General features: G+C 48.2%; 1 long non-coding RNA gene across 1 annotated transcript; it reads right to left on the minus strand.

Annotated features, from left to right (window-relative positions):
• Positions 1–303: 303 nt before the first annotated feature.
• Positions 304–4,088, minus strand: LOC125946112 (uncharacterized). Its single transcript, XR_007467410.1, has 3 exons — positions 3,667–4,088; positions 2,992–3,111; positions 304–2,875 (listed from the first exon to the last, which is right to left on the minus strand). It is a non-coding gene; the product is annotated as an uncharacterized LOC125946112 (long non-coding RNA).
• Between the last annotated feature and the right edge of the window lie 15,663 nt (positions 4,089–19,751).

Genomic DNA, 19,751 nt, shown 5'->3' on the forward strand with positions numbered 1-19,751 from the left:
AGCCAGGACAGGTGGACCCAGCACCTCCACCAAGATGTTACGGGGAGGCAAACACAACAGGAAAACGTATTTACAGTATATTTACAAGGCGATCAAGCGTCAACCATAAGGCCGAGAGCGCGCGCCCGATCATTAGCGTCTTCTTCATCGATGCTCCTCTAGATGAATCATATCGTGACAATATATATAGAGAGAATGAAAGAAACAATGAAAATCACCATCAAGGTCACATATACACACGACAAGCTTTTAAGCGCAGCTTTATAGGCTCACAAGTGTCGGCGGTGGTGGTGTCACCACAGAACACCCATACAAACTTAGAGAAGGGAAACTGTACCTTCCACAGTGCAACGAAAATAAGCGTAGCGGTGGCGTTGTGAACTAAAGTATGCGACCGAGAGATGGCGCTGGCAGAATCGAAACTAATATCATCATCATTAGGTAGTGAGCAATATGGCCGCTACGGTAGCGGTTCGTAGGGCTGGTCGCGCTGCTCGCTCGCTGGTTTGGGGCGTTTTGTTACCGCTTTCGGGGAGGTATTCGTGTGTACTGTACTCTAACATGACTACAGATATCTTCATTATGTCGCCAGGTGACCGAAAGGCCTCAACTGGCAATAAAACACTTCAAACAAGTAAGCTCACATTGTTTATTGTCAATGGTGAATGAGGCAGTACATGATCACAATTTTCGTACAGCTCAGGTGGACTTAATGTTGTCCGTCACTGAGTTTACAACATACAGAAACACAGATTCTCTGCGTTCGACGATTTCAGCTAGATTAAAGAAAGGAACACGAAAAATTTCTCGGCAAAAATGTACTGTCAGCAAGATAAGCTCGAGCTGCAATGTCTCATAGCTCTCATAACACATTGGCGAGAGGCACGAAGTGTAGGAGGGGGGCGTTATGCTAAATTTTACATCACATTTCCTGCTCTTGATATTTTTCTGCTGCACATTTAGTGCTCAGGTGCGGCAGCAAAGGCTTTGACACAAGTAGAGTACTTGTAAGGAAACCAAGGAACGTTATGGAGACAGCAGTGCTTACAAGGACTTCTGGAAATATTGTGTGAATAAACAAGGGCACTAAATCAACATATAAGCAAGCCCAATTAATGCTCACAGATCCTTGGAAAATGTAATTTGTGGTTTCATGGTGAAAAATAATCTCGGTATATGTATTCAAACACAGCAAAGAGGTTGCAAGGAGATGAACACTTCAGTTGAGTAACAGGTGACCAAGAGAAGCCTCAGCTTGGAGCCAGCGTTTCACCAAGCAAACATATTTGTGAGGGCCGAGACGAAGAACAGTTCCCACGCTGAGGTTTCCCTTGCCTGTTCACTGTTGATTAGCTGAATGTTAAGCTGAACTTATTCTACGAGTACATTTCAAAATATTTTTGGGAGCACACCGTGCGCAGGTTTTGTCATCTGCTGTTTGAAGAGAAAGAAAATTTGCTTTTAGTGATTTCTCAAGTTTGTGAAGTGTGAAATAGGCTGGCCGGTTGTGTGAGCTTGCCTTTTCTAGCTATCTCTTATGGTGCAGTACTAGCCTAGTTATTGATTTCATGCAAACTGTATATGAGCCTCTTGTAAGCAAATGTAAAATCATGCGCATTTCCAGATCTAATTCTAATCCTAGCACTTGCCATGCTAACTTTCCCTTAGATTTTGTCATGTCATATAAATAACTTAAATTGGACCAATAATATAGAGTACGTCATTAGCAGTGCTAATCACATGCTCGGGTACTTGAGGCGTAACTTTTCCAAAGCACCGTCTACTTTAGAACGACAGCTTTACAAGACTAATTCGCTGGAAACTTGAATATGCATCTGCAATACGAGATCCCAGTCGCGTTAATCTTATTACTTCACTTGAACGAGTACAAAATAACTATACTCGTTTCATTATTTCTAATTATAACCGTACTGCGAGTATAACTTCAATGTAAACTGGCCTAGCACTCATTCCACTAGCTAATCACCGTAAAGTCGGCCATCGTTTGCTATTTCATAAAATTTTCTATCACACCACACTTCATGACGACTTCATTCTGCGGCCTCAGTGCATTTCAAACTGCGTCGATCATCGCAGTAAAGTAGGAATTGATTCATGTAACACGAAGTCTTTCTTTCATGCCCCGTACATCTCAGAAATGGAACCAACAAGTATCGTAGCCATCACAGATAACAAACTTTTTTGCAAAACATTAGCTAACATTGTATAATCAGGAGAATCATTATGTTACAAGAACTCAATGCACTTGTTTGTTTTACTCTACTACTTTGTAACCACTCCCCTCTTTAAAGCCCCTGGCCCTGAGGGTACTTTAAGCAAAAAATAAAATGAGTTTCAGTCAACATGAAGTGTCATTTCCTTAAAATTGCATTAAGCGCTTTTGATCATTTTAAAATTCTTTGCATTTTCATGTAACAAATTATCGTTGTGAGGGAGCATGTGATACTTCGTGGTACTAATGCCCGTCAAATTGATTTGCAAAGAGCAGATGACAGAGTTTGTGCATTAGCAAGTAGGAGCTTGCTACATTGTTTCTGTTCTGGTCGTCATGGCTATAATGACTGCAAAAGAAACAAGTTGGGACTCAACATGTTACTTCTCCGATTGTCATAAAGCGCCCTTAAAAGCAACTAAGCTTGTATGTCAAATTTCTCATTCCCGCTCAGTATGATACAAAACTGTAGACTGCTGTTTTCCTAATAGGGCTCACACCTCTCTATCTGGTAAACTTCCAAACATTTCATAGTGAGGCACGTAGTTCAAGAGGACCTGTTGTCATTGTGGTGACAGTTGAGCATCTTGTGGCTTAGCGTGGGCAGCTTGCAGACCAATAATCTCTCTTTTGTCCGTCTTCCTGAAAAGAGAAATGACAAAGCCATGACACACATGCAAGCAAAAAATGGTGAAACAAAAGTTAGTCCCATAAATGAAGAAAAATCACGGTTCTAGTTGAAGTGTTCAGAAACATACCCTGTGAGGATTCTGGCCCTTGATGTTACTTCCAGTGGAGACACGTTCACGGTTGACTTCTATGTCCAGAGACAATGGAGTCCAAAGGGATGAGTCCAAATATGAGCAGCGTCTTGGAGGCTGGAGTCGAAAGAAAAAAGAGCCTAAATTACTATGGTGGAAGTGTGCGTGAGTTTGTGATTCATGTATGACAGAGAACAGTGCAGGAAACGCTCCATGACAGACAAACGCACAAACACACACACACAACACTGTTTTGAGTGTGCATTTCTTTCAGTGGTGTCCTTGTGTGGGCTGTGCTTAGTCAAGTCTCGATTAAATTACAATTTCTGCCAGATACTAGTAATAAACACAGTCATCTTATTATGTCTCAAATGCAGTTAATCTAACTGTATCACCGGAACTACACTTGTCACTAATGTGCAGTGAATTTATCGCGGTGTATCATTTATGCAGAAACAGCCAAAACTTTATTATTTATGCTGTACTCATGTTAGCAATTTTAGCAACTTGGCAAAGTAGCAAGAGCCTCGTTTCAATTGCTTTGGAAGGGCAATAACTTTATAATTATTACTATTTTCTACTTCTAAGAAATGTCGACAGGAATCTGCTTTGTCCGCCTCGCACGCAAAGAAATTGAAAGTTGAAAATGCGAAACACTGCTTTTTTACTCACCGGCGCACAAGCCCAGGGGCTGCAAGGTTAATCCGCTTTCGTGGGTAGTCTTCAAGCAGACTGTGCTCGGTTCCAGCGATGAATTTTCGTGCTGGCCAGCACGTTTTTTCGAGCAACCACACGCAACGCGGCCAGACGCGGCAGATCACAAACGGCGGAAGCCGTGCACGTAGCCGCCAGTGAAACGCCGCAGCTGATAAGTTCACCGTCTTTAAACACGTTCGCTTGGTGGCAGCTATCGAATGTTGGACGCATAAACTGGCTGAGGTATTATTGATATCTAATTAAAATGAACCTGCGTGATGCTGCTCAAAGGAAACGACCACCCCGTTCGCAAATATAACCGCCGTACAATTTGAATCGATAAACAGCACGGACTGCAATCGATACCAGTGGGCTGCCGCTGATCACATGTCAGTGAGGCCTCAAAACCTTTATTCAAGTAACAAAGCACGGACTTTAATAATAGAAGTCCAGTAAAAACAATAGACTGCTTATTTTGTAAGAAAATGACACTGTAACTGTGTCTGTCGGTTATTATATGTGCTTTAATAGCTCAAATATTGAGTCGTGTTGAGCGCCCCTAGCAGAAAAAATACAAACTAAAGTATTCGACCAAATTACAGTAGCTCCACTTGCGCGCTTATGCTGGAACGCGCCGCGGTTGATTTTTCGCCCTCTGTGGCCATTTGGTGAACTCGAGAGTTTCCGGGGCCTGGTGTCACGCTGAAAAGTCGGTCGATCCTGGCGATAGTTCACAAAGGGTCCAAGCTCAATGGCGCATACCAGGGACAAAAAAAGAAAGAGAGAAAGGAAGAATGGGAGAAAGAGAGAAAGCTAGAGAGAGATAAAGAAGTGACGTGAGAGAGACAATGAAAGATAAAGAGAGAGAGAAAGAAAGAACGAGAGAGAGAAAAGAGAAATATCAATAGAGAGAAAGAGAAAGAAGGAAAGAGAGAAACAAAGAAAGAAAATCATCACGAAGGTCAGATACTCATACGGCAAGCTTCGCTTACCCCCATTTTCTCGACAGGGGAAGCGGTGGTGTTTTATTTCAAGGTCGTGTTTTTTTTTTCTTTTTTTACCGGGTACGATTCGCCAGATTTTGTGCACTTTCTGGCTTTTGCTAGCTACTACTTCCAAGGTCAATAAAAATGCCATGCTAGCGCGAGAAACTTTGCGATTTGACAAATAATGGCTGGACGGTCCTATGGCATCACCAAGCTGCGAGAAAAGGCGGCAAAAGCCTACACATTGCAAAATAGCGCAACATGTAGGTTTATTTATTTATTTATGAACAGCCAAGCTGTTTAAAGCCAGCCGTTATTTGTGGTGCTTAGCAAGAAACTACCAAGAAAGAAAAACTTTATGGCCGAGGGGGGTTATAACCCCCTACCGCCGGTCCCAAAGCGAGCATCGTAACCACTAGACCATACAGATACGCTTGCAGAGCGTGCATTTATGCGAACCATATGATTGCGTTCAAGCATCGTCGTCTTCGTGCACCGCTGGCGCGTTCGTACGCTCGTGCTCTGCGGGGTGAAGAGTTTTTGCGCGCTATGAGAGCGAGAGGGAGAGACTCATTCACGGAGCGGGTCTCCTGGAACGCGGTGTCGGCATTGGAACGCGGTGTCAGTGTTGCAAGCTGCGCTATGCAGCGCGCAGTGACCGCCGTAAGACCGATACGCGCGAAAAGAAATTATCATCATCATGAGTAATAAGATGAAAAGTTCGCCCACGATCGTCCAGCTTCGCTGTTTCAATCGTTTCGCTGTCGAGTGCAAGGTTAAGCGTTTATTTATTTATTTATTTATTTATTTATTTATTTATTTATTTATTTATTTATTTATTTATTTATTTATTAACGTGATAGCGTTTAGGGCCCCATGTCGTAGAAAATCCGGCGTCGGCAACCGGCGTGTGATCGCGGGTGGCGAAGAAAGTCATCCATCCACATCGACCGCGCAGGCCCTCCACATGGTGCCAGCGTTTGGTGAACAAAAATTGAATTTATCACAGTGAAATCCGTCAAAAAAATGAAGTGCGACTTCACCATTCGGCGTCGGATTCGCTGTCGGATTGTTTACCAATCGGCGTCGGGTTGTAATTTGAATGTACAAGAAAACTTAATTCTGCTACGAGGAAACTCAAACACAAATCCCTTTTCCAGCATTTCTACCAGACCTGCGCGCGTCGGGGCAATAGCAAACAAATAATAAAGAAAATATAAACAGGTGCTAGGGCCTAGGCCCTAGCACCTTTTTATATTTTTATAAAGTTATTTAAGTTCATTATTCAAGTGTAAAGCTTCACACTTAAATATAAGAGCACTTATATTGCCCCTGGAAAAACGTCTTTCCAGCAATGCATTTCAGTTTAAAAGTGAAGCCGACTTTAAGGGGATCAGTGTAAGCTTAGTCTTTGTAAGTTGGCTTTCACACGTTCAGTGTTGCAGTGAATAAAGACGACTTGCACTATGCAAATGCTGCGATGCGAACGGGTCCCGATAACGCTATCGCGTTCTGCTCTTAAAGGCGAAGCTTAAGCGTCCTCCAATATTTTTACTTATTTTTTATTCATTTCAATACACTGCTGGACATACTATTGCCCAAGCAGCAGTGGATTCAGATAAAAAAGGTAAAGTGAAGAATCAGTAGAGTGATACATGCACCATGAAAAACGAGCAGAACGGACAGACGATTAGAAAGCGTTATCACAACCTTGAAGTACAAGGAAAGTTTTTGTTCGGATACAGCATAGACGTTACCCAAAAATAATGTGAGATTTCAAAAAAATTCAGTATAGCGCTGAAAAAAGTCACATCATCTCACCCTACGGGCAACCATGGTGGGAAGCGAGAGCATCGCGGGGGGTGCGCAATTGAGTTTCCGTTTCGTTTCACTTGGCAACACAACGCAATGAAAGTTAGAGTGAGAGAATGTATTTAGAAGAGAGGAGACGTTGGTACGGGGTTGTTGCGTCTTTATTTAGAGATCGTACGTGATCCCAAGCGTCGGTGCGCGCGGTATCTTGAAGAAGATCCCGAAGTTCGGGGTCCGCTTGCCGACGCTGACGTTTACGTTCGGCTTCCCGAGCCTTCCTCTGCTCCGCGGCGGTGGCGCTGCCCCTGCAACTAGCGCCGACGTTGACGTTGTTCATGGCGTTTCGCACATCGTTGCACAGAAAGTGACGGCAGCACAGCGAACGCGCGCTTTATACTGCGCCGCGACACTTGCGCCGCCTACCGGCGTACCCTTAGAGAGAGAGGGAGAAAGAGAGAGAAAGTTATATGCAATTATTTGCTGCGCCGCACCTGTGGCGGAGAGGGGGAGAGGGGAGGAGAGCGCACACATGTGTATGAGAGGAGAATGAGGGAGAGTCGCGCATGCGCAGTATGGGTGCGGACGCCGCAGAACGGACATTGCCCCGAGCATAAAGCAGGAGACACACGGTTCGATTCGGCGTCCGATCCGATGTGCGACGCCGCATGCTCCGGCATGCGGCATACGACGATTCGGGGCACACGGGAAGGGCATCCGAACGAGTGAGCGGCGCCTAAGCTCCGCCCAGATCTTGCGCCCCAGCTTGTACGCTCGGAAGACTTCGCATCCTCGTCGAGAAATACAAAATAAACAACTTTCGCAATGCGGCTTCGCTTTACGCGAACACTGTCACCAAAATTACGTCTTTGCGAACGACAAAACACTTCGCAGTGGTGTGCTCTCCACTTACGGCTCCGCCGACAGCCAGCGATAGGGCCAGTAGGCCTAGCTCGGCGGACGCCACGGCCGACGGCTCTTGCGATCCAGTCCGAGCTCGTCGAAGTGCGCTTATTTTTCCTAACACGATTAACACTGTACACGTAGGTTACCCGTAATTAAATACACTTGGATTACTCGACGCCGTCGATGCGAAGGGCAAGCGTGCAAGCTAAGCGAGTAGCCTCGCTCAGACAGTCGGTGTGTGCTGTCTACCTGCGAAATGCTGTCGCATCGCGGCTCCCGGCCGATCTCGCAAGTAGCTGGGTGCTATAGTACTAGGCGCTGTTTTGCAGAACAGGAACAGGTTCGAGATAATTTTACCGAACTGGTAACTATTTCGTGTCAGAAACGAATTGTAGCAATGCTGTTGCGGCCGGCATGAAAAAAAAAAAAAAAAAAGAGGCGACGAGAAACCGGCCCGCCGGCCCCGCCTCTCTGTAGGGAGCGTCAGAGAACGTCACATGCCAGGCGCGCTGTCATTGGCTGCGGCCAAATGACGGTGCGATTGTCGGACGCGTCGGACGGTGAAAATCTGTCCAGTTTGTCGCACGCCGGGCATCCGATCTGGCGCTTCGGCACGGCAAAACGCCTCGGTTCCGGCGCGTCGGACGCCGGATCGGACACCGAATCGGACCGTGTGTCTCGCGCTTAAGATGCTCTCGCATCTAAAAGTCGCCGTTTCGCCCGAGACTAGACAGTATACAGCTATACGAAGTAAGGATAGTAGTTTTATCGGCCGTGTAAAGTTGTAACTGTTCGCTTACTAACTAAATAAACAAGTATGGTGTCAGGCGCGCACAGGTAAACATGAACACATCTCGTTCGACGACCGCGGGAGCTCGTCAAAACGCTAGAATGTGAAAGCGCGCCAGCGGCAGCGAGCAAATTGACCTTCGCGCTGGTTTTCCCTTCAACGCGAACTAACCGTCGAAAGCGCAGCGCATACGAAGCTACCGGCACTCGGCGAATGCACTTTGGCCCTTTACAGATCGCTTTGAAGATGAGGTCGCCGCGGGCGCAAACTTCGGCCGCGTCGCAGATCGCTTTGAAGATAGCTCCGTGAGCAGCAGCCGCGGAAGCAGAGCTCAACCCCCCCCCCCCCCCCTCTCTCCCGTCTCCGTCGCATCCTCCCCGCGCCTCGCGCGCGAACGAAGACCGTGCGCTTCCGGCCGCCTGCCTCCCTCGCCTGCGCGAGATTAAGCTGCGGTTGCCGGCTCACCCTCGCACGCTTTCACTCGCTCACACAACGCACGGCGCGCGGCGAATTTTATCACCGTTGGACTTTATACGGAACCTCACAGCGATGACGACGACGACGGCTAAAATTCGCTTCGAGTGTCCATATAATTGCTATCGCAATAAAATTCACCCGGCATTAAACCAAACAACCAACACAACTCATGGAATGTTCTATAGAAGCGCTCGTGAAAACGTTTACTTCAGGAACTGAGGTGGGGAATTCTCTAAGCTGCGCTCTTCGCACGCCATTCCTTATCCAGAAAGTTATTGGGTTAAGACAAGAGCGCAGCCGCCGGCGTAGAGCATTTAACTTGCAGTGTCCTATGAGGGAGAGGAAGAAAAAGGTCAGAAAACAGAAATAAAGACAAGGTCAGAAACAATGAACAGAAAGCAGAGCAGTTGCGCAGTCGCCATATAGACTATTTTAGGGAAGCGTTTGAGTGTTGCCACCTTTGGCGGCTATCTCTGCTAGTTTCCGTCGGTAACAGCGAAATGCAAGCAACTACAGTCGATTCGTATGCCATCCAATGGTTGTGCAGATGCGTTCGATGTGTTGTGCATGTTATATCAATTCATCATCATCATCATCATCATCATCATCATGAGCCTATATTTTATGTCCACTGCAGGACGAAGGCCTCTCCCTGCGATCTCCAATTACCCCTGTCTTGCGCTAGCGTATTCCAACTTGCGCCTGCAAATTTCCTAACTTCATCATCCCATCTAGTTTTCTGCCGACCTCGACTGCGCTTCCCTTCTCTTGGTATCCATTCTGTAACCCTAATGGTCCACCGGTTATCCATCCTACGCATTACATGGCCTGCCCAGCTCCATTTCTTCCGCTTAATGTCAACTAGAATATCGGCTATCCCTGTTTGTTCTCTGATCCACACCGCTCTCTTCCTGTCTCTTAACGTTAGTCCTAAGATTTTTCGTTCCATCGCTCTTTGTGCGGTCCTTAACTTGTTCTCGAGCTACTTTGTTAACCTCCAAGTTTCTGCCCCATATGTTAGCACCGGTAGAATGCAATGATTGTACACTTTTCTTTTCAACGACAGTGGTAAGCTCCCAGTCAGGATTTGGTAATGCCTGCCGTATGCACTCCAACCCAATTTTATTCTTCTGTAAATTTCTTTCTCGTGATCAGGGTCCCCTGTGAGTAATTGACCTAGATAAACGTACTCCTTTACAGACTAGAGGCTGACTGGCGATCCTGAATTCTTGTTCCCTTGCCAGGCCATTGAACTTTATCTTTGTCTTCTGCATATTCATCTTCAACCCAATTCTTACACTTTCTCGATTAAGGTCCTCAATCATTTGTTGTAATTCGTCTCCATTGTTACTGAATAGGACAATGTCATCTGCAAACCGAAGGTTGCTGAGATATTCGCCGTTGATCCTCACTCCTAAGCCTTCCCAGTCTAAGAGCTTGAATACTTCTAAGCATGCAGTGAATAGCATTGGAGATATTGTGTCTCCTTGCCTGACCCCTTTCTTGATAGGTAACTTTCTACTTTTCTTGTGGAGAACCAAGGTAGCTGTGGAATCCTTGTAGATGTTTGCTAAGATATTCACGTATGCCTCCTGTACTCCTTGATTACGCAATGCCTCTATGACTGCTGGTATCTCTACTGAATCAAATGCCTTTTCATAATCTATGAAAGCCATATATCAATTCAGTACTCGTTAAATTTAGAAATGATCGGTGTGGCAGCTCGAGACGGCGGCGCCCCGCGAATCTAAAACAAAATAGTCTATATCATGATAGTGCATCAGGCGCCTGTACACGTGAACGCATGCTGTGACAACCGATCACGGTTCACCGCTGACGGCTTCGTTCTTTCGGCGCCTTCTGCATTGCCGACGGACGCAGCAACGCTGGTATCACAGAACTTGCTTACCCACTCGGTGCACCACCAGAAAAATCGCAGCGTGGACAAAAGTGAAAAATATCCTTCTTCCCAGAGATCGTACGACTGCCGAATAAAAATGTCCACACCAGGGAACTCTTTGTGCAGCGGCCTCAAGAAATGTGTGTACACAGCAAACCAGTGACATGTCAAATAAGTGCACCAAAAAGGAAGATCAAAATGAGGGCATCTATCCCTCTCACGGCAGCGTCGTGCATGCTTTTATTACCTAAGATTTCGAAATCGACATACCTATTCCACAATGCCTTTAGAAGATAAACTGCAGAGGCGGGCTCAAACACGCAAGATTACCAAAGCAAGCGTTGCTGCACTGATAGTCATTTCCTAGCTGCTCGTTCTTTGAAGAAGTCGTTTTCAGGCTAGGCCAGAGCACTTGTGATTTGGATTATACAGCTTTTTTTTGTGTGTTTGGCGCAAAAAGGGCTTGTTGCAGACTATGTCAGTCGGCGTGAAGAGACTACGCGCGAATATATCTTTATTGTTGAATGATTTGCGGACATCACATTTCATACCACATATGCTCATACTACATAAAACAGTGAGCTGGCGGACCTTAAACAATACCGTAAAGAACAAATTGCCTTTCCTATGTAGAATGTTCACGTGCTATGAGTTTATAAACTTTAGTAAATTGGTAAGACTTTAGTAAGAATTCTGTCAAATTGGTAGTCACAAGTCAAGGGAAAACTTTACTTTGTACTTAACGACCAGGTGCAGGAATGCCCAAGAGAGGCATGTTGTAAATCTTGCTGTAAATCACGGGAGGCCTGTTTTATGACAATCCTGCTTTCGTATCAATTGATGCTATCTTATTGTTCACACAACATCTACGAGTCACGTAACCTGCCATTGTTTTTCTGAAATTAGTTACAAGATAATGAGAACCCAGGCATGCCAACACCGTGTACCGTCAGCTAAGACTTTGTCTTCAAAGATAATGCACAGGCTACCAGCGTGGGCAGGCTTACAGCCAACGTACAGCACAGCTATAGGTGCAGAAAATATTTCAAATCACTGACAAGCGCTGATAATCTTCACCGAGGGATATCACATTTCCAGTAATTACAACCTCACGCAGTATATTTGTAAAGACTAAGAGCCACAGTAGTCGACCCAAATACGGGACAACCACAACTCGCCACAGAGTAAGCCAACAGCACAAACTAGAAATCTTCACAACAGAGAGCCATAACGTTTATTTCTATAGCAGCGAATGCCTAAGTGAATAATCCGTTAAAACTACCCTGCACGCTTTTGCATGGCCCGTCATAGTACGTAGTCGACAAGAAAGCACCTGCCATCGTCAAGTCGTAGTCTCCCGGTCAATTGCCTGCGACAACGTTTTCTTTCTCTTAATAGCGGCAGCTCGGCTGGCGCAGATCGGTATTTGCTGCCATTGGCCTATCCGCTGATGACACTTGGTTCTAGACGTACCATTATAGATGCGGGCTCGGCAATCACATTCCCATGAGGGCGAAATGCGAAAGCACCCGTGATCTTATATTTAGGTGCACGTGAAAGAACCCCAGGGGGTTAAGATTTTCCGGAGTCCCCCACTGCAGCGTGCCTCATAACTATATAGTACGTTTGGGCAGGTAAGACCCCAGAATCTTTAATAATAGCTGCAGAGTGGGTCACGTGGAATTACGGCACCAATGGAAAGCCTAGTACAGTGCGACAGTGCAGTTGACACATATCGCAGATCCACCGTTCATCAAGCACTGTACATGCATACCAGCCTCCGATGCCAAATAACTCGAGACCACGTGTCCCAGATGTCCTCGAGTGCTTGTTCAAGAAACGCCGACGCTAGGCTTCGGATGTTTTCCCACAAGGAAGCCAAAAATGGGGGATGCAGAACAAAATGAATTTCTGAGTTATTTCATGTTATGTTGTCATGCACAGTCATATAATATGTTTATTATGTTTATGCAATAAGCATAAAAGCGTTCTCACTGCAGTTCTTTTTCTTACAGGAGCGCTGGCTTTTCTCACGTTGTGTTCTGCTCCTGTGAACATATTTCTTCCATATCTGATATCTGAGCTTAGCGCCGATGGTGGTACGGCCTATGCAGTTAACATGGGACTCTTCATAATTGCAGGTAAGCCAAGTGTCTGTAGGCAGAAATGCTACGGGCAGCACGTTCTGAAAATCTGGAGTAGACAATTTACCATATGAGCTGGTAGGAGTTCTTTCTTGCAGGAATATAAGAACGTGTTCTGTTATAGTAAATATTGCTTTCACCAATATCAGACAGCGAAAGCCCATCGGTCGCAATTTAAAGGGACACATAAGAGAAAAATATTTCGAGCTGTACTAATAATTACTAGAGGCCGGAATTTTAGTAACCAGAAATGCGGGTTTTAGGTGCCTAAAGGAGGAACTTACAGCCTCATTTTAGGCACTATAGTGGCCGAAATAAACGTTTCATGCTGTTTGCAACCAACGACCTGTTTTACGTATCGAATGCGTGTAGCTTATTTTCATGGTGGGGAAGTTACGTAGCGTTCACGTGTCCGATTTGAAAGGCAGTAGCGTATAGTGCAAGTCATCTCTCTACAGGGTTTTGCTGAGCAAACGAGATGCTATTTTTTATTCATTCAGCATGATGCAGTCAACACGCTTAATACATTTGTTCCCACAATATCAACACGTATAGATCATATTTATTCGCCAAGCTTCCATGATAACACTGGAGCATTAAGTGGAGCATACACGAAAAAATACAAATTATGGCAGAAAAACTGCTGAACAATTGATGACAGAAGATTATTGCGCAATCGTAAATGTCAGGAACGAAGCGTTGAATAGTGTTGAATATAAATCATTGTCAAAGCTTTATAACAAAAACATATTAATATCATGTTTAGGAATTGAGGTTCAAACTTGTGCCTCCTCTCTCGCAAAATAAGCTGGCCTGCAAAGACGAGTGCGCAACATGGGCATTCTCTCATATTAACGGCTTCATGCTCTATGGGATTCTTGAACGTTCACTTGTGAGAACTTCCTAAATTTGTTTGACCATAAAAAATACATGTTTTGTGTGTAAGGAAAATTGCACCTTCAACTAAACTGTTTCACCAGCTTCTGCCACAATCATGTGAAGAATCGTGAACTGTTCACACGAATTCTTTCATACGCGCTTTCTAGATGTCTCAGACATTATCCTTCGCAAAGTGTTTTTCTTTTTATCACACGCTGGAGCAGCGGAGTATATATCTCCTTGCATAAACGCTTTGTGAAGAAGAAGACGCGCCTCCATCCAGCGGCATCGCCAACGCTCGGCCCGCTCTGCTCGCGCTGTTGGTCGCTGGTGTCTTTGGACACAGTGATCCACGCTGCCTCGCCGTTCTTGGAACTCGAAGCGTCCTTGAAGGACATCGCCAATAAACGTCTTCTCAATTGGTGGAAGTTGCTGGAATTCCACCGCCGCTTGCACCCTGGAGCTTCGAACCCGAACGCTTCCGCCCATCATGACCGACAACACAGACACGCCGGCGCCTGCGCCCCAGCCCGTCATCTGCACCGAGGTTCCTCGGCAACGTGATCCGAAGGTCTTCAGCGGTACAGATGAAACGAATGTGGAGGATTGGTTTACGTCGTATTAACGGGTGAGCGCGCACAACAAGTGGGACGATCTCGCGAAGTTGACCAACGTCATATTTTATCTTACTGGCGTTGCCCAACTCTGGTTCCATAACCACGAAGTCGACATCCCGACATGGTCAACTTTCAAGACGTCTTTCACTCAAGTCTTTGGTCGACCTGCTGTCCGCAAACTACGCGCTGAACCTCGCTTGCGAGCCCGTGTACAGCAGACTGGTGAAAATTTTACTAGCTACATTGAAGAAGTCGTCGACCTTTGTAAACGTGTCAACGCCGCCATGCCCGAAGCTGATAAAGTTCAGCACATCCTCAAAGGCATCGATGACTGCATTCCACATGCTTTTGGCCAGGAATCCTCGCACTGTTTCTGAAGTAGTCACGTTGTGCCATAGCTACGAAAAGTTGAAGAAGCAAAGCGCGCTGACTCGGCAGCCCCTGTCGACCACCGACTCGCTAGCAAGTCTGGTTGCCGTTTCCGACCACTCTCCACTGCTTCAGCAGATTCAAGACTTCGTGCGCGAGGAGGTTGCCCGTCAACTTGCCTTGGTGCCCTTCACTCAGGAGCCGTCCTGTCGTCTGCCTTCGACGCTCCGCACTGTCATTGCCGAAGAGATCGCTCAAGCTGTTCCCTTCGCTCACCACCAGCCAATTAAGGCCGCGCCCCTTCCCTATACGAAGCCAGATAAGCCTGTCGCCGCGTCGCTTACGTATGCGCATGCAGTGCAGCCTGGTGCTGTGCCTCCTACTTATGCGCAGGTAGTACGTAGGCCTCCCCAGCCGCCTTTCTCGGTCCTGCAACAGTCTGCACCACCCGCCGCCCCTACTGCTTCTTGGGCCGGGCCGAGAGTCAGCAATCCATGGCGGACCCCTGACAATCGTCCCATCTGTTACGCCTGCTGCACGCCAGGACACGTCGCTCGCTATTCCCGCCATCGCCTTCCAACTCCCGACGATGCTGCCCGGCCGTTCCAGTATGGCAGTCAGCCCATGCGCCAATCAGCCCCGGGATCCTCCCAGCGGTTCGCTTTCCGTCGCGCTGCTTCCCATCTCCTCGTCGACGATCGCTCTCCCCAATGCGTCGCCGACCCGCACCCTCCGACCAGGAAAACTAAGCGCCGCAGTTCGCGAGGCAAGAACTGCGCCATCTGCGAACTGCCCAAGTCCTCGCTCTTCTCCTGCTAACATGGTCGCAATATCTGTCGAAGGTATTTCTACTTTTGCGCTTGTGGACACTGGTGCCGTCGTTTCTGTTATAGTCGCCAAACTTTGCCGTTCGCTGCGCGAAGTGACCACGCCACTGTCTGGACGGTCACTTCACACGGCAAGCGCGCAGAACGTGACACCTCTCGCAGCCTTTACTGCCCGCGTGCTTTTACAGGGCGTTTTCTACATTGTCGAGTTTATTGTTCTTCCTGCCTGCTCACATGACGTCATCCTTGCGTGGGACTTCTTGTCCCATCATAATGCCGTCATCGACTGCGCACGAGCTAAAGTTGAATTTTCGCCGCTGTGTGACGCACCATCCCACGACGCTCTTGTTCAGCCGCCTAAACTGGTCGTGCGTGAGGACACCAACATTCCGCCTGGCTCTTTTGCCCTTGTCCCAGTCGTCTGCGATGCCGTCACCGATGCTACCATCTTCTTTACACCATCTCACATCTTTATGAGTCGCAAAGCCGTTCCACTGCCTTTTGCAACGCTTGACATCGCCGCCGGCATCAGCAATATTTTTGTGTACAATCCACTTTCTGCGTCGGTTACGGTACTTGTCGGCGAATGTCTCGGCTGCGTGGAACAGCTTGACACTTCGTTCTTTGTTACCGTGCCAGACGAATCTTTCAATCTTGCCTCGAACGAACTCCTCGCCCTTGCAATGCTTGAAGAGTCGTCGCGTGACATGTTTTCCAGTTCCATCGCCACGACACTCACCCCTGCCGAACACTCCGAGCTTCTTCAGCTTCTACACCACTTCAGAAATTCCTTCAATGTTTCTCAGCCGCAATTGGGCCGAACGTCGGAAGTAAAGCACTACATTGACACCGGCTTACACCAGCCGTTACGTCAACGACCGTACCGCGTCTCCGCCGACGAGCGTGGCGTCATCAACGACCAAGTGAACGATATGCTATGCCGTGGCGTTATCCAACCATCCCACAGCCCCTGGGCATCTCCTGTCGTCGTGCGCAAGAAGGACGGGTGTATTCACTTTTGCGTTGACTACCGTCGATTAAATAAGGTGACGCGCAAGGATGTCTATCCTTTGCCGCGCATCGACGACGCCCTTGACAGCCTTCAGGGCGCGGAATTCTTTTCGTCCCTAGACTTGCGTTCTGGCTACTGGCAGGTTTCAATGGCTGAAGCCGATCGCCAGAAAACGCCATTTATTACACCTGACGGCCTAAACGAGTTCAACGTAATGCCCTTTGGACTTTGCAACGCACATGCAGCGTTTGAACGACTCATGGACAATAGGCTGCGTGGCCTTAAGTGGCCTATGTGTCTTTGTTACCTAGACGAAGTCGTGGTTTTCTCGCCTGACTTTCCGACCCACCTCCTTCGCCTTAAACATGTTTTGACGTGTCTCACCAACGCTGGCCTGCAACTGAACCTTAAGAAGTGCCGCTTCGCCGCGCGGGAGCTGACCATCTTAGGCCACACCGTGTCCAAGCATGGCGTTCTATCGGACCCTGCGAAACTTCGTGCAGTCGCTCAGTTTCCGAAGCCTACTAACGTCAAAGAACTACGCAGTTTTGTGGGCCTGTGCTCATATTTCAGGCGCTTTGTCCGCAATTTCACATCGATCATGTCGCCCTTGACCCAGCTCCTACGCGGTGGCGTGGACCTCTCCTCCTGGTCCCCTGCATGCGACGCCGCGTTTGCTACACTGCGTCGTCTTCTTACCTCTCCACCTATTCTTCGCCATTTCGACCCGACAGCTGCTACTGAGGTACATACAGACGCCAGCGGGGTTGATCTTGGTGCCGTCCTCGCGCAACGCAAGCCCGGCTACTCCGAATACGTGGTCGCCTATGCGAGTCGTACGCTGACTAAAGCGGAGGCCAATTACAGCGTGACTGAAAAAGAGTGCTTGGCTCTAGTATGGGCGCTTGGCAAGTTCCGCCCATACTTATACGGCCGCCCATTTGATCAAGTAACGGATCACCATGCGCTTTGTTGGCTCGCCATGCTGGAAGATCCATCTGGCCGCTTAGCACGCTGGGCACTCCGAATCCAGGAGTACGATATTCGCGTCGTCTACCGCTGCGGACGCAAGCACACTGACGCAGACGCCCTGTCCCGTTCACCTCTACCTCCAGACTCGGCCTGCGGAACCGCTTGCGCTCACCCCCTGTCATTTCTTGACCTTGACTCGATTGACAACGAACAGCGCTGTGACCCATGGATCGCTTCTCTTTTCGCCTATCTTTCTGGATCATCGACCACCCCTGTATCCCGATCCCTCCGACCCCAAGCTGTTCATTTCGCCATTCGTGATCAGCTGCTCTACCGACGCAACTACGCTCCCGAAGGCCGTAGATGGCTACTGGTCATTCCCCGCAGCTTGAGATCCCAAATCTGTGCCTCTTTTCACGACGATCGGCAATGTGGCCACGCCGGAGTATTTAAGACTTACGAACGTATCAGCCACCGCTACTACTTGCGGGGAATGTACACTTTTCTACGAAAGTTTGTTCAGTGCTCCCCTGACTGCCAACGTCTCAAATTACCACCTTTACGTGCGTCTGGCGCGTTGCAGCCACTTCCGTGCCCTGCCAAACCCTTCGATTGCGTAGGCATTGACCTCTACGGCCGCTTCCCATGACACCGAATGGCAATCGGTGGACCATTTGACACGCTACGCAAAAACCGCGGCTCTACCAAGTGCTACAGCGCGGGATATAGCCTCTTTCGTCCTGCATCGCCTTATCCTGGCGCACCTCGAGAACTCTTCAGTGATAGACGTCGTGCCTTCCTCTCCGAGGTCATCGAAGCTCTGCTTTCGGAATGCCACATTATTCATCGAACGAGCACGGCTTACCATCCGCAAACTAACGGGCTCACGGAACGGTTTAACCGCACTCTCGGTGATATGCTCGCGATGTACGTGACATCTGATCATGGGAACTGGGACCGCGTTCTTCCTTTTGTAACGTTCGCATACAACACCGCGACACAAGGTACTACGGGATTTTCGCCTTTCTTCCCCTTATATGGACGGGAACCATTGCTTACCATCGACACTCTCCTTCCATACCGTCCTGACGCTTCCGAGTGCCCACCTGTGTGCGAAGCTGCCCTACAAGCCGAAGAGTGCCGCCAGCTCGCGCGCGCCTTTACGTCACAAGAACAACAGCGCCAGAAGGAAGGCCGCACCGACTCGCTGCCCAGTCCCCCGTATGCCTCAGGGTCTCTTGTAGTTTGTAGTTTGTTGTAAACCTGGAGTTTGGCAAGGAACAGCCAGCCATATATGGCTGGCTTTTCCTTGCCAAACTCCAGGCCTTTCCTCAAAACTGGTCCCAAAGTACGAAGGGCCTTACCGCGTCTTGGAGCGAACGTCCCCGAGAATTTTTGCATCGAACCACTTTGTCCATGTGACGACATCCGCCGGCGTGGAAGTGACCTCGTCCACGTGGCGCGTCTCAAGCCCTACCATGACCCTCTGCCCACAACCTCTTAGGTCGTCAGGATAGCTCTTTTTCTGCGGGGGCGATTGTGAAGAAGAAGACGCGCCTCGGTTCTGCGGCATCGCCAACGCTCGGCCCGCTCTGCTCGCGCTGTTGGTCGCTCCTGTCTTTGGAGACCGTGCTCCACGCTGCCTCGCCGTTCTTGGAACTCGAAGCGTCCTTGAAGGACACCGCCAATAAACCTCTTCTCAGCTTATTTAAATAACACGTGCGCGGGAGAGCTGTGTATTACGCAGAAGTTATTGCACAAGTTGAGATCGCTCTCGTCAAAATGAGGTGCGAAGACCCTGTTGTGCGTGGTGCCGAAAGTGCTACTCTTAAGCCGCCCCACCAGCTCACGCTGTGACTGTGCTGCGTGTGCTAAGCAGGCGTGTGACTTTTTGCACAGGACCAGAGTTATTGGCTGGTTCATAGAAGATTCAGGGGAGCAGCCATTCGCTGGTATATCTGTATAACCACAAAGTGCATGAGCCGAAAAAGGTGACCACGTATCTAGAGTCAGCGGTACTTCCAGGGAACTGTGCGCACTTTCGCCTAACACATGCAGGCTCTGCGCAGTCTACCGTCAACAGTCGCTTCAAGCTGCAGTCGGCATTACACCTTTCTCAAGTACTATGCCTTTCTCTCTAGAATCTCCGCCAGCAGTGTGACATGGAGTCGCGTGCCCACTGACGAAGAAGATCTTGGTGCTCTTCTTTTCTCGCAATGCTAACGATGCAGGGCCAGGCAGTTGGTGAGAGGCCCCTGTGAGCTAAACTAGCACTGTCTAACTAAGCGCTTATTTGCTTGGTCACATTGCCAGGTGCGTTGCCATTAGCAGCAGTGTCTGTTAGTGCTGCTGGTCTTATCAAATGAATAAACT

Source organism: Dermacentor silvarum, chromosome 6 (assembly GCF_013339745.2).
Source record: "Dermacentor silvarum isolate Dsil-2018 chromosome 6, BIME_Dsil_1.4, whole genome shotgun sequence".
Classification (NCBI taxonomy): Eukaryota; Metazoa; Arthropoda; class Arachnida; order Ixodida; family Ixodidae; genus Dermacentor; species Dermacentor silvarum.